A 13,137-nucleotide genomic window follows, 5' to 3' on the forward strand; every position below is an offset into this window, starting at 1 on the left:
AGTAGAATGGATAAATAGTGGTATATTCATATAATAAAATTTGTTAACCACAAGGGAAAAGAATGAAATATACCTACAAGCAAAAATAACAAAAATATTGAGTGAAAGAAGCCAGACGTAAATGATATATAATAACACTTAAAAACTTTCTCAAAATAGGAAAACCTAAATTATAATGTTGGAAGTCAGGATAATGGTTACCTGTGGGGAGAAGGGAGAAGGTAATGATTGGGAGAGAACACAAGGGAGTCTTCTGAGATGCTGGTAATGTTCTTTCATTTTATCTAGGTGATGCTTATACAGGTGTTTTCACTTCGTGATGATGCCTTTAACTCACGGTGCTTTCTGCATTTTACTGTACATATGTTATACTCCAAATTTTCAGAAAGCGTATTTTTAAAAAAGACCTGATCTCTTTGGGATACCTATTTACCTTGTAAAATGCCTGGTTTCCAAGAGGAATGTTAGATCATTGACAATGTCTTTCAATTTTCACAGAGCTTTTTATAAATATGTCCACTGAATAACATGTTGTACCTATGTAAATCATTATTAAACTTGGAGTTTAATCATTGCATTAGTTTTGACTGCCATCTAATGGCAAGAATACTGAACTATCTAGAAGTAAAAAGAACCAGTCTCGCTGCAGTAAGCAAAAGAACATTGACTTTGGCTACAATTTGCAGGACTGTTTTACAGTAGAATTTATTGTCTGCACTCAGTGTAAATATTAGGACATCATGCAAATATTACGTATTCAATTAGGATTGTTAAATCTGAAATAAAACAGAATTTTTCATTTCTTTGTGTAAGAAGTTCATGACCTTACTGTAATTTTCATTCTTTCTTTGACCACACATTATAGTCCTTTCAGATTACAGCCCACTTAGTCCTTTCAGATTACAGCAAATATTAGGCAGTAGCACAATATGTAGTCCTTTTACCATGAAAGTCCAAAAGGAGAAATAGACTTAATATATGTAATTCAATTCCTTTCCATATAATCAGTGCTCAGTACAAAGCATTGGATTCATGTGCTGCTTAAAGCATTCTACTTGGACCCTAGTTTTTCAGTGGGATTTTGAAAGTAGGGGCCTGTGTGGCATGCTGCTATACTCTGACCTAGAAGTTACACGCATTGTGATGAAATCTACAACCAAAAGAGAAAGTTGGCTGGGCATGGTGGCCTACACTTGTAATACCAGCACTGTGGGAGGCCAAGACCAACAGATTACTTGAGCTCAGAAGTTTGAGACCAGACTGGGCAACATGGTGAGACCCCATCTCTAAAAAAAATACAAAAATTAGCCGAATATGGTGGTGCTCACCTGTAGTCCCAGCTACTTGGGAGGCGGAGGTGGGAGAATCACTGGAGCCTCAGAGGCAGAGGTTGCAGTGAACCGTGATTGCGCCACTGCACTTTAGCCTGGGGAACAGAGAGAGACCTTGTCTCAAACAAAAACAAAAACAGAAACAAAAAGGGAGAGGGAGAGAAAGTTAAAAAATTATTAGTTGAAAATAAGCATTTCTGAGCCTCAACTGTTAGATATTTTTTAAGCAAAGATGAGGCAGAGTCCTCTAAAAGGACCTTTAAGACAGCTAGCAACTTCTTGGTGTGTTTCAGCAACGTCTATGGAAAGCCAAAAAAAATGAAGAAAAAACAGAAAAGAGGAAGCTTTGCTTATATTTGTTTAAGCATTCTGCCCCCACCAAATCCAGTTTGCTTATGAAGTAACCAAGATGAATATAGTTTCATCCTCCAGCAAAATGCTCCAACTCTTTTATTATCTTTAATCCAAATGGAATCAATTGGTTTTTGTTTGTATTAACAGATTTACTGAGGTACAATGACATATAATGAACGGCACATCTATAAAGGGATATATGTTTATACTCATGAAACCATCACAAAAATCAAGATAATGAACATATCCATCACCCCCAAAAATGCCCTCATGACCCTTGTAATCCAAACCCACCTCTCCCATCCCACTCTGTCCCTAGGCAGCTGCTGATTTGCTTTTGATTACAGATAAGATTATATTTTCTAGAATTTTTCTATAAATAGAATCATACCGTATGTACACCATCATCTGGCTCCTTTTATCTGGTGTGATTACTTTGAATTCATCTATGTTGTTGCTGTATAATTTATTTTTATTCTGAGTGGTATTCTATTGGGTGGATGTATCACAATTTGTTTATCCATTCACTTGCTAAAGGAGTATAGATGACTTTTTGTTTTACAAATAAAACATTTGTAAATATTACAAATAAAGCTGCTATGAACATTTGTGTAAAAAATTTTGTATGGGCCAGGCATGGTGGCTCATGCCTGTAATCCCAGCACTTTGGGAGGCTAAGGTGGGAGGATTGCTTGAGACCAAGAGTTTCAGACCACCCTGGGCAGCGTGGCAAATTTTCATGTTCAAAAAAAAAAAAAAAAAATTAGCCAGGCATAGTAGTGCATGCCTGTGGTCCCAGCTACCCAAGAGATTCAGGTGGGAAGATTACTCGAGCTCAGGATGTCGAGGCTGCAGTGAGCCATAATCACACCACTGCATTCCAGCCTGGGCAACAGAGTGAGACCCTGTCTCAAGGGGGGAAAAAAAAAAAAAAGATTTTGTATGAACACACACTTTCCTTTATTTTTGGAATGAATACCTAGAAGTTTTTGCCAGACTGGATAATGATCTGCCAAAGACATCCATGTCCTAATTCCCTTTTGCTATTTACCTTATATGACAAAAGGTACTTGGCAGATGTGATTAAGTGAAGGATCTTGAGGTGGGAAATTCACTTGATTACCAAGGGGTCCCAATGTCATCACAAGGGCCCTTGTAAGAAGGAGGCAACAGAGTCAGAGTCAGACAGAAAGTGAAATGACAATGGAGCTGAGAGAGGGATTGAAGATGCTACGTTGCTGGCTTTAAAGATGGAGGATGGGAGCAGGAGTCAAAGAAATTCAGCCAGTCTCTAGAAGCTAGAAGGCAAGGAAACGGAATCTCCCCTGGAGTCTCCAGAATGAACCAGCCTTTCCAACTCTTGACTGTAGCCCAATGAGATTGATTTTAGACTTCTCACCTCCAGAGCTGTAAGATAATAAACTTGTGTTGTTTTAAACCACTGAGTTAGTGGTAATTTTTTATAGCAGCAATAGAATAATATAATAGAATGTAATGACTGAGTTATATAATAGTGATGGCAGCTGCAGCCTGTCTGGAGTGGCCTCAGCCATGACACTGGCTGCAGTGGAGAGGCACCGCTGGGGCTGTGTGCTCCACAGAGCCAGAGGGAGCCAGGAACAGGTGGAAGCCCTGCGCCTTTCAGAGCTGGATGGGTAGGAGCCCTGCCCTCCAGGTGCAGCTGCAGCCACCCAGCCGGGGTTGTGAACCCGGGCATTCTAGAGCTCTGGGGACCAAGAAGGCCCCCTACCCCCACAGGCTTGGAAGTCCCTGCTCCTCTCCCTACTCTAGGTGCCTGGTCTGATTTTGGAGCAGAGTTGAAACCCAGCCTGGGCACCGTCATGACCTGGCCAAGTGTGTACGCTTGGGGCAGCACTGGCCCACCAGCCCTTGCCACCTCAGTCCCCTCTGGACTTTGGGTACTAAGGAACACGGGAGGGAGTCTGAGAGGGGCCAGAGAGCAGCTCAGTGTGAGCTTGCAGGTGCCCCTCAGCATGAGCAGCCTGGGTGCTGGTGAGCACCATGGACAGCAAGTTGATGGCAGCAGGAGGCAGCCAGGCTCCTGGGCAGAAAGAGGCGGCTCCTGGTGAAGCCCTGCCTTCAAGCTAGGGATGGCCTGAAGGCTGTGGCCCGGGCTGCCAGTTCTGCAGACTGAAGTGAGAACTTATGGTGCTTTTTCCAGGTTCTCCCATGGCTGCCCGTGGACCAGTCAGCATGTATTTCCTTCATTCTGAAGCCCATAAAAATCCCCAGACTCAGCCAGACTCGGGCAGATGACCTGTCTGCAGATAGGAGCTACCCACTCCAGCTCTAGTCTCCACTGAGGTCTGCAGACTTGTCAGGATGACCTGCCTGTGGATTGGAGCTATGCACCCCAGGTGTCATCTCCACTGAGAGCTGTAGGGACATCTGGACAAGCTGCCTGTGGATAGAAGCTACCCACTCCAGGGCTTCTCTCCACTGAGGGCTGCAGAGACATTGGGATGACCTGCCTGTGGACAGGAGCTATCCTGCCTCTGGATAGAATCCACACTGAGGGCTACACAGACAACGGGACAACCTGCCTGCATATAGGAGCCACCCACGCCAGATCTCCTCTCTGCTGAGGGCTTCAGAGACATCAGGGTGACCTGCCTGTGGATAGGAGCTATCTACTCTGGGTCTCCTCTCCACTGAGGGCTGCACAGATGACAGGACAACCTGCCTGTGGAGAGGAGTTACCAACTCCAGGTCTTCTCTCTGCTGAGGGCTCCAGAGACATCAGGGCAACCTGCCTGTGGTTAGGAGCTATCCACTCTGGGTCTCCTCTCTGCTGAGGGCTACACAGATGTTGAGATAACCTGCCTGTGGATAGGAGTTACCCACTCTGGTCTCCTCTCTGCTGAGATGATGGGATGACCTGCCTGCAGATAGGAGCTACCCACTCCAGGTCTCTTTTCTGATGAGGGCTGCAGAGATGTCAGGGTGACCTGCTTGCAGAAAGGAGCTACCCATTTTGGGTCTCCCAAGAGCTATACTGTCACTCAATAAAGCATCTCTTCACCTTGTTCACCCTCCAGTTGTCCACATACCTCATTCTTCCTGGATGTGGGACAGGATCTTGGGACCCCCATATGGCAAGACTGAAAGAGCTGTAACACTAACAGGGCTTAAACATGCCCCCCTGCTCACCACGTTGCAGGTGATGAGAAGGAGAGAAGAAAGGAGAGCTGCAACCCTTTGGGGAACCCAGATCTTGGAGCTCCCCAATTCAGGGCTGTGACACCTTCTTTGGGGCTCTGTGGTTCCTAGTGTCTCCTAGTTTCTAGGTGCCACTGTGTTCCCCAGTGCCCCTAGAGGAAGCTGCTTGCAGTATGCCTGGTCCAGTTACAGCCTCACAGGGGACCAGCACCTGTGTCAGCACCTGGAGCTGCCTGCCCCACTGCAGCCAGCATGCCTGGCTGTGTGCAGTGGCCAGACCCCGTGCTCGCTCACACATTCCTCACCACTCTGCCCCTGGCTCACCTTTGGTAGGTGTGGGATCCAGACCAATAGTGCAAGCCAAGTGCAGCCTGACAGGCCAAGTGGGCAAAACAAGCCCAGCAGACCTGAGGAAAACTTGGGTAAAGGTGCCACTGGCAGGTTTCCAGCAGGTGAAGCAACACCCCAAAGATCTCATGATAATAGGTTCATGTTTAACTTTTTAGGAAACTTGCAAACTGTTTCCTAAAGAGATTACATCAATTTTAAGTACCACTAGCAGAGTATGAGAGTCCTGGTTGCTTCACATGTTCACCAAAGACTAGTATTGCTAGTCTTTTTAACATTCTAGTGGATATATGATGGTATCTCATTATGTTTTAATTTGCATTTTCATAACAAATAATGATGTTGAGCATCTTGTCATGTACTTATTTGCCATCCACACATATATTTTATGAAGTATCTGTTTAAATATTTTGCCCAATTTTTTATTTTGAGATGGGGTTTCAGTTTCTTGCCCAGGCTGAGGTGCAGTGGCTATTCACAGGTGTGGTCATGGTGCACTACAGCCTCAAACTCCTGGGTGCAAACAATCATACTGCCTCAGCCTCCCAAGTAGCTTGTACAATAGGAATGGGCCACTGTGCCCAGCTTTTTGGCATTTTGAAAATGGGATTATTTGTCTTTTTATTATTGAACTGTGTGAATTCTTTATATATTTTAGATACCAGTTCTTTTATTGGATAAAGTTTTGTGAATGTTTTTTCCCAGTCCATGACAATGCCTTCAGAAGAGCAAAAGATTTAAATTTTGTAAATTTTTTGGAAGTTTCCGAAACTGTTTTCAACAATCCCTACCTTCTGGCATTTGTGACCTTGTGTAATCCTCTCCCCTTGAATGTGAGTTAGACATAGTGTTTTATTTCTAATGAATAACTTGTGGCAAAGGTGATAGAATATCACCTCAGGATTACACTAGAAAAGACTGTGACTTGCTTCTTGCTTGTACCCTCTCCCTGACTCTTCTTTCATCCTTCCTTTGATGAAGCAAGAGGCTCTTTCATGAGCTGCCCTACTGAGAAGCCCACAGGGCAAAGTAGAGTTGCCTCTGGCCAATAGCTAGCAAAGAAGTAAGGGCCTCTCAACAATCCTTGAGAACTAAATCTTGACTACAATATTCAAAAGTGGATCCTTAACTAGCTGAGACTTCAAATCAGAGCACAGCCCCTGTTGAAAGTTGACTGTAGCCTTGTGAGAGACCCTTGAAGCAGAGGTCTCAGCTCTAAGTCATGCTGGGATTCATGACTCACAAAGGTAACAATAAGTACTATTTTAAGTCACTAGGATTAAAGGTAATTTGTTGTCCCACAGTAGATAATTAATACAGTGGCTCTTTTTCTTTTACGCTTTTTGAATCCTGTTTAAGAAATCTTTGCCAAATCCAAGGTCATGAATATTTTCTCCTTGATTCTTCTAGAAATTTTACAGTAGTAACCCTCACAATTAAGTCTTTGAGCCATTTTGAGTTAATTTTTGTAGACAGTATGCATATAGTGTGAGGTGAGTGTACGTAATCTGTGTATAGTGTGAGATTCATGTTGTCACATACAGCAATTCAATTGCTTCAGTGTCATTTGTTTAAAAATTATCCTTTCACTATTGAATTGCATTGATCCTTTGTGAAAAATGAATTATATTTCTAATTCCAAACTCTCTATTCTGTTCTATGGCCTGTCTTTACACTACCATATCACATTGATTACTGTAGCCTTACCTTTAATTCCAGACTATCTACTCTGTTCTATTGTCTGTCTTTACACCAATACCATACCATCTTGATTACTGTAGCTTTATAGGTCTTGAAATCAAATAGTGTAAATAAATAGCTTTATTCTTTTTTAAAGTTGTTTTGGCTGTTTTAGATTCTTTTCATTTTCAAACGCATTGTAGAATCAGCTTGTCAATTTCTATTAAAAAATTGTGCTGGCCTTTTATTGGGATTGCATTGAATCTCCAGGGGGAGAACTAACATCTGACCAATACTGAGTCTTCTGATTCACGAACCTGCTATATCTCTCTGCTATATTTACTTGGGTCATCCCTAGCTTCTCTCAGCAATGTTTTGTCATTTTCAGTGTGCAGATTTTCAACATGTTTCATTAAATTTATTCCTAAATATTTTAAATTTTCTAGGCTGGGTGCAGTGGCTCATGACTCTAATCCTAGCAATTAGGGAGGCCAAGGTGGGTGGATCACTTGAGGCCATGAGTTACGGACAAGCCTGGCCAACATGGTGAAACCCTGTCTTTACTAAAAATATAAAAATTAGCCAGGTGTGGTGGCGCATGCCTACAGGCCCAGCTACTCGGGAGGCTGAGGCATGAAAATCACTTGAACCCAGGAGGTAAAGTTGGCAGAGCCAAGATCATACCAATGCACTCTAGCCTGGGTGACAGAGCAAGACACTGTCTCAAAAAAATTTTTTTTCAATGTTATGTAAATGGTATAGATTTTAGAATTTTAATACCTGACTGTGGTTAATATTTTTATATATTTTGTACATTATATATCATTCAATGATGATTCACTTCTTAGTTATATAGTTATATTATCTTTCTTGAGGGGTTCCTTAAGATTTTCTACCTAGATGATTTTGTCGTTCCAAATAAAATTTTCCTTCTTCTTCTATAATCTATATACTGTTATTTCTTTTTATTTTCTTAATACAATGTTGAATAGAAGAGGTGAGCATGTAGGCCCATCCAGTGGCTCATGCCTATAAATCCCAACATTCTGGGAGACCAAGGCAAGAGGATCACTTGAGCCCAGGAGTTTGAGACAAGCCTAGGCAACATGATGAAACCCTGTCTCTACCAAAAATACAAAAAAATAAAAAAGTTAGCCAGGCCTGGTGGTGCACAGCTGTATTCCCAGCTACTTGGGAGGATGAGGTGGGAGAATTAATTGAGCCCAGGAGGTCAAGGATGCAGTGAGCCATAATAGTGCCACTGCACCCCAGTATGGGTGACAAAGCGAGAACCTGTCAACAATAACAACAACAACAAAAAAGAGGTGAGTATGGACATTTCTTTCTTTCTTTGGAATCTTAGACAGAAAGCATTCAGTTGTTGATGATAAACCATGAGGGTAGATGTAAATTTTTTATATATGAACTTTGTTAGGTAAAAGAAATTCCCTTCTATTCCTACACTGATGAAAGTTTTTATTAGGAATGAATGTAAGACTTTGTCAAATGTTTTTCTTTCATTTATTGAGAAGAATTTGTGTGTGTGTGTGTGTGTGTGTGTGTGTGTGTGTGTGTGTGTGTAGATGAAATTACATTGGTTAATTTTCAAATTTTTTTCACCACTCTTGCATTTGTGGGATAAACTAGTTTAGTCAGAATGTATTAACTATTGTATTCATTACTGGATTTACTTTGTTAACATTTTGTTGAGAAGTTTTATTTCAATGTTCATGAAGAACACTGGCATACAGTTTCATTATCTTCTGTGTTTTTGTTTGGTTTTGGTACCAGGTTAATGCTACTCTCATATAATGAATTAGGGGAAGTTTCTTCTTCTTCAATTTTCTGAAAGACTTTTTGTAGAATTGTTACTATTTTGCTTTTACATTTTGGTAGACTTGAACAGTGAAGCCATGTGGGCCTAGAGTTTTCTTAATGGGAAAATTTTTAATTAAAAATTTGATTTCTTTAATAAAAATAAAACTTTGCATATTATCTATTTCTTCTTGAGTAAGCTTTGGTAGCTTGTCTATTTCATTTAAGTTGTTGAATATATTAGTAAAAAGTTTATAATAGTCCCTTATTATCCTCTTAATGTTTATAGAACCTATAGTTATGGCCCCCTTTCCTTCTCAATATTAGTGATGTGTATCTTCTTTTGTCTCCTATCAGTCAGGCTACAGATTTATCAATTTTATTGATCTTCTCAATATGTTTTTGGCTTTATTGATTTTTCTCTATTCTTTTTGCTTATTTGTTTTCCATTTCATTGATTTCTGCTCTCATATTTATTACTTTCTTTGGCTTCTTTGGATTTGAATTGTTCTTCTTTTTAGTTTCCTAAGGTCACTAATTTGAAACAATTTTAAAAAAAATATATGCACTTAATGCTATGTATTTCCTCCTAAGCACTACTTTAGCATCATCTCACAAATTTTTCTTCTTACTCAATTCAAATAATTTCAACATTCTTTTGCTTGCCTCTTTGATACTTGAGTTATTTAGAAGTGTGTTATTTATATTTAATATCTACCTATTTGGGGATTTTTCAGATATCTTTCTGTTGTTGAGTTCCATTTAATTTTCTTGTGGTCATATTTTGTACATCTGAATTCTGTTCAACTTACTGAGACTTGGCTTTTGATCAGAATATGACTTATCTTGGTAAATGTTTTGTGGATATTAGAAAAGAACATGTATTTTGTTGCTGTTGGGTGAAGCATTTGATAAATTTCAATTAGGTCAAGTTGGTTTATGGTGTTTGAGTCTTCAATATCTTTACAGTTTTTCTGTTTATCTCTTCTATTAAATTCTAATCAGAAAGTTGTTGAAGTATCTTACTATAATTGTGAACTTATGTATTTTTCCTTGCAGTTCCATCAGTTTTATTTTGTGTATGTGAAGCTTAATTATCAGGTGCATAAACATTTAGAATTGCTAAGTTCTCTTGACCAATGGACTCCTTTGTTTTATCTCATTTTCTTATTCTTTCATTTTTTATTTTTTATTTTTGAGATGGGGTCTCACTCTGTCACCCAGGCTAAAGTGTAGCGGCATAATCATGGCTCAAGGTAGCCTCAACTTTTCCCGGGCTCAAGTGATCTTCCACCTTAGCCTCCCGAGTAGCTGGGACTACAGGCACTCACCACCACACCAAGCTAATTTTTTGACTTTTTTTTCACTATGTTGCCCAGGCTGGTCTCAAACTCCTGGGCTCAAGTGGTCCTCTTGCTTCAGCATCTGGAGTAGCTAGGATTACAGGCACACGTCACTGTACCTGGATTTAGAATGATTCTTTTTAACACTGGCAATATTCTTTGCTCAGAAATCTACTTTGTCTGAAATTAATATTGTCATCCTAGTATTCTTTTGACTAGTGTTAGCATGGGATTTTTTTTTGGCATCTTTTAATTTTTAGGTTATTTGTTACTTTGTTTTTCAAATGGGTTTCTTATATGCAGCATATAGTTGGGTCTTGCTTTTTTACCCAACTTGACAATCTCTGCCTTTAAATTGGGGTGTTTAAGATATTTACACTTAACATAATTAAGGATATGGTAGGGTTTAAGTCTACCATCTTACTTTTTGTTTTCTATTTGTCCTATTTGTTTTCTGTTCCCTCTTTTTCTTGTTAACTTCTCTTGGATTCAGTATTTTTTATTTTTCCATTTATCTCCAGTTGGCCTATTAGCTACAACTCTTTGTTTTGTATTTTAATGGTTACTTTAGGGTTTCTAATATACATTTTTTAAACTTTATTTTTAAAATGACTGTTTTCCTTTTTGAGACAGGGTACTGCTCTGTCACCCAGGCTGCAGTGCAGTGGTGCGATCTCGGCTTATGCAACCTTCATTTCCCAGGCTCAAGTGATCCTCCCACCTCAGCCTCTCAAATAGCTAAGACTACAGGTACGTACCACCACACTTGACTAATTTTTAAATTTTTTGCAGAGATGAGGTCTCACTGTTGCAGGATTTTTGGGGTGTTGCTTTTCTGGCTGGAAACCTCTGTGGCTAAGTTTTGCTTGGGGCTGCTGAGCTCATTCCACCCACTTGGCCTGGCAGGCTCCTCTCAGCTCATGCTACTGGCCTGGATCCTATGGCTGCCTAGGGCGAGCCAGGCATGGAGTGGTGAGAGATGTGTGAGTGAGCAAGCATGGGGTCTAGCCACTGTGCACAGTCAGGCACGCCAGCTGCTGCAGTGGGGCAGGAAGCTCCAAGTACTGGCATGGGTGCCAGTTCTCTGCAAGGCTGTGGCTGGACCAGGCACACCACAAGCAGCTTCCAAGGCTGCCACTGGAAAACACGGTGGCACCCAGAAGCTTACAGACTCTAGGAACTGCAGGACCCCAAAGAGGGAGTCACAACTCTGGCTCAGGGAGTTCCCAGGTCTGGGCTTCCCAAAGGGCCATAGCTCTTCTCTCTTTCTCTTCACCCGCAATGTGGCAAACAAGGGGCATGTTTCAGCCCTGTTTGTGCTACAGCTCTTTTAGCCCCACCATTTGACAGGTCCTGAGTTCCTGTCCTGCTACCAGGAAGAATGAAGTATGCAGACAAGTGGAGGGTGAGCAAGATGAGAAGGATTTTTATTGAGGGATAGAACAGCTCAGAAGAGACCCACAGTAGGTAGCTCCTTTACATAGCTAGGGTATCCCAATAAGTGTTTCACTCCTAGCAGAGAGGAGGCCCTGGATTGGGAGGCTCCTCTCTGCAGGTAGGTTGTCTTGTCATCGCTGCGCTTTCAGCAGAGAGGAGGCCCTGGAGTGCGTTGTTCCTCTCTGCAGCTGGTTTCTATTTCTGCAGCTGGTTGTCCCAATGTATCTCTAGCTTTCAGGGGAGAGGAGGCCATGGAGTGGGTAGCTCCTCTCTACAGCTAGTTGTCCCGACTCTGCTGCTCTCAGCAGAGAGGATGCCCTGGAGTGGGTAGCGGGGAGCAGGTGTGTCAGCACTGCTCTGAGTGTGTGCACATCTGGCCACACTGTGACAGCACCTGGGCTCAGCCCTGACTTTGCAGCAAGATCAGAGTGAGCACCAATAGCAGTGAGAAGCCAGCCAGCAGGAGCAGGCATTTCTGAGTCTGCAAGGGCAGTGGGGGGCCTTCCCAGGCCCCGAAGAGTGTAAGGATGCCTGAGTCCAGAGCCATGACTTGGGCAGCTGCAGCTGTACCTGGGGAGCTCCTGCCCCACCAACTCGGAAGGGGAGGGGTTCCCACCTGTTCCTGGCTCCTGCCGGCTCCATGGAAGGTGCAGCCCAGCTGTGCCTCCCTGCTGCAGCTGGCGTGATGGGAGCAGCTGCTCCAGATAGGCTGCCACTGTTATCATCACTATATTGCCCATCTGGTAAAACAGCTCTTTTTGAGATATAATTCACATACCATGCACTTCATTCACTTAAAATATATAATTTAATGGCTTTAGTATGACAGAATTTGGCAACTATCACCATGATCAATTTTAGAACATTCTCATTGTTCCCAAAAAGAGATCCCCTACACCTAAGCAACCTTCCCCTCCATTTCTCCATTCTCCTCAGCCATAGGCAACCATTAGATTTGCTTATTCTGGATATTTGGTATAAATGAAATCATGCAATATGTGGTCATTTGTGACTTTTTTCAATTAGTATGATGTTTTCAGGTTCAACCATGTTGTAAAATATATCAGTACTTTATTCCTTTTTATTCACAGATAATATTCCATTATATGGATATAACACATTTTATTTGTCTATTCATTATCATCAGTTGATGGATAGTTGGATTGTGTTCACTTTTGGGCCATTATCAATAATGATGCTATCAGTATTAGATACATGTTTCTGTGTAGACATATGTTTGTATTTCTCTGTACACACCTGGACATGGAATTACTGGGTCACATGGTAAGTCTATATTAACCATTTTAGGAACTTCCAGACTGTTTGTCAAAGCAGCTGCATCATTTTACATTCCCACGACAGTGCATTAGGATTCTCATTTCTCCATATCTTCACTAATACTTGTTCTTAATTTTCTTTTTGATTATAGCCATCCTAGTGGGTGTGAAGTAGTATCTCATTGTCATTTTAACTTGCATTTCCTTGATGTATAGTATAAATCTTTAATTTATTATAATCTGCCTTCAAGAATTACGGTACTTCATGTATGGTATAATAACCTTACAACAATATATATCTATTTTCCCTCCCCTGGCTTTGTGCTATTTTCATGCATTTTACTCCTTCAGATGTTATAAGCATTACAATGC

This window comes from Macaca nemestrina, chromosome 1 (assembly GCF_043159975.1).
Source record: "Macaca nemestrina isolate mMacNem1 chromosome 1, mMacNem.hap1, whole genome shotgun sequence".
Taxonomy (NCBI): Eukaryota; Metazoa; Chordata; class Mammalia; order Primates; family Cercopithecidae; genus Macaca; species Macaca nemestrina.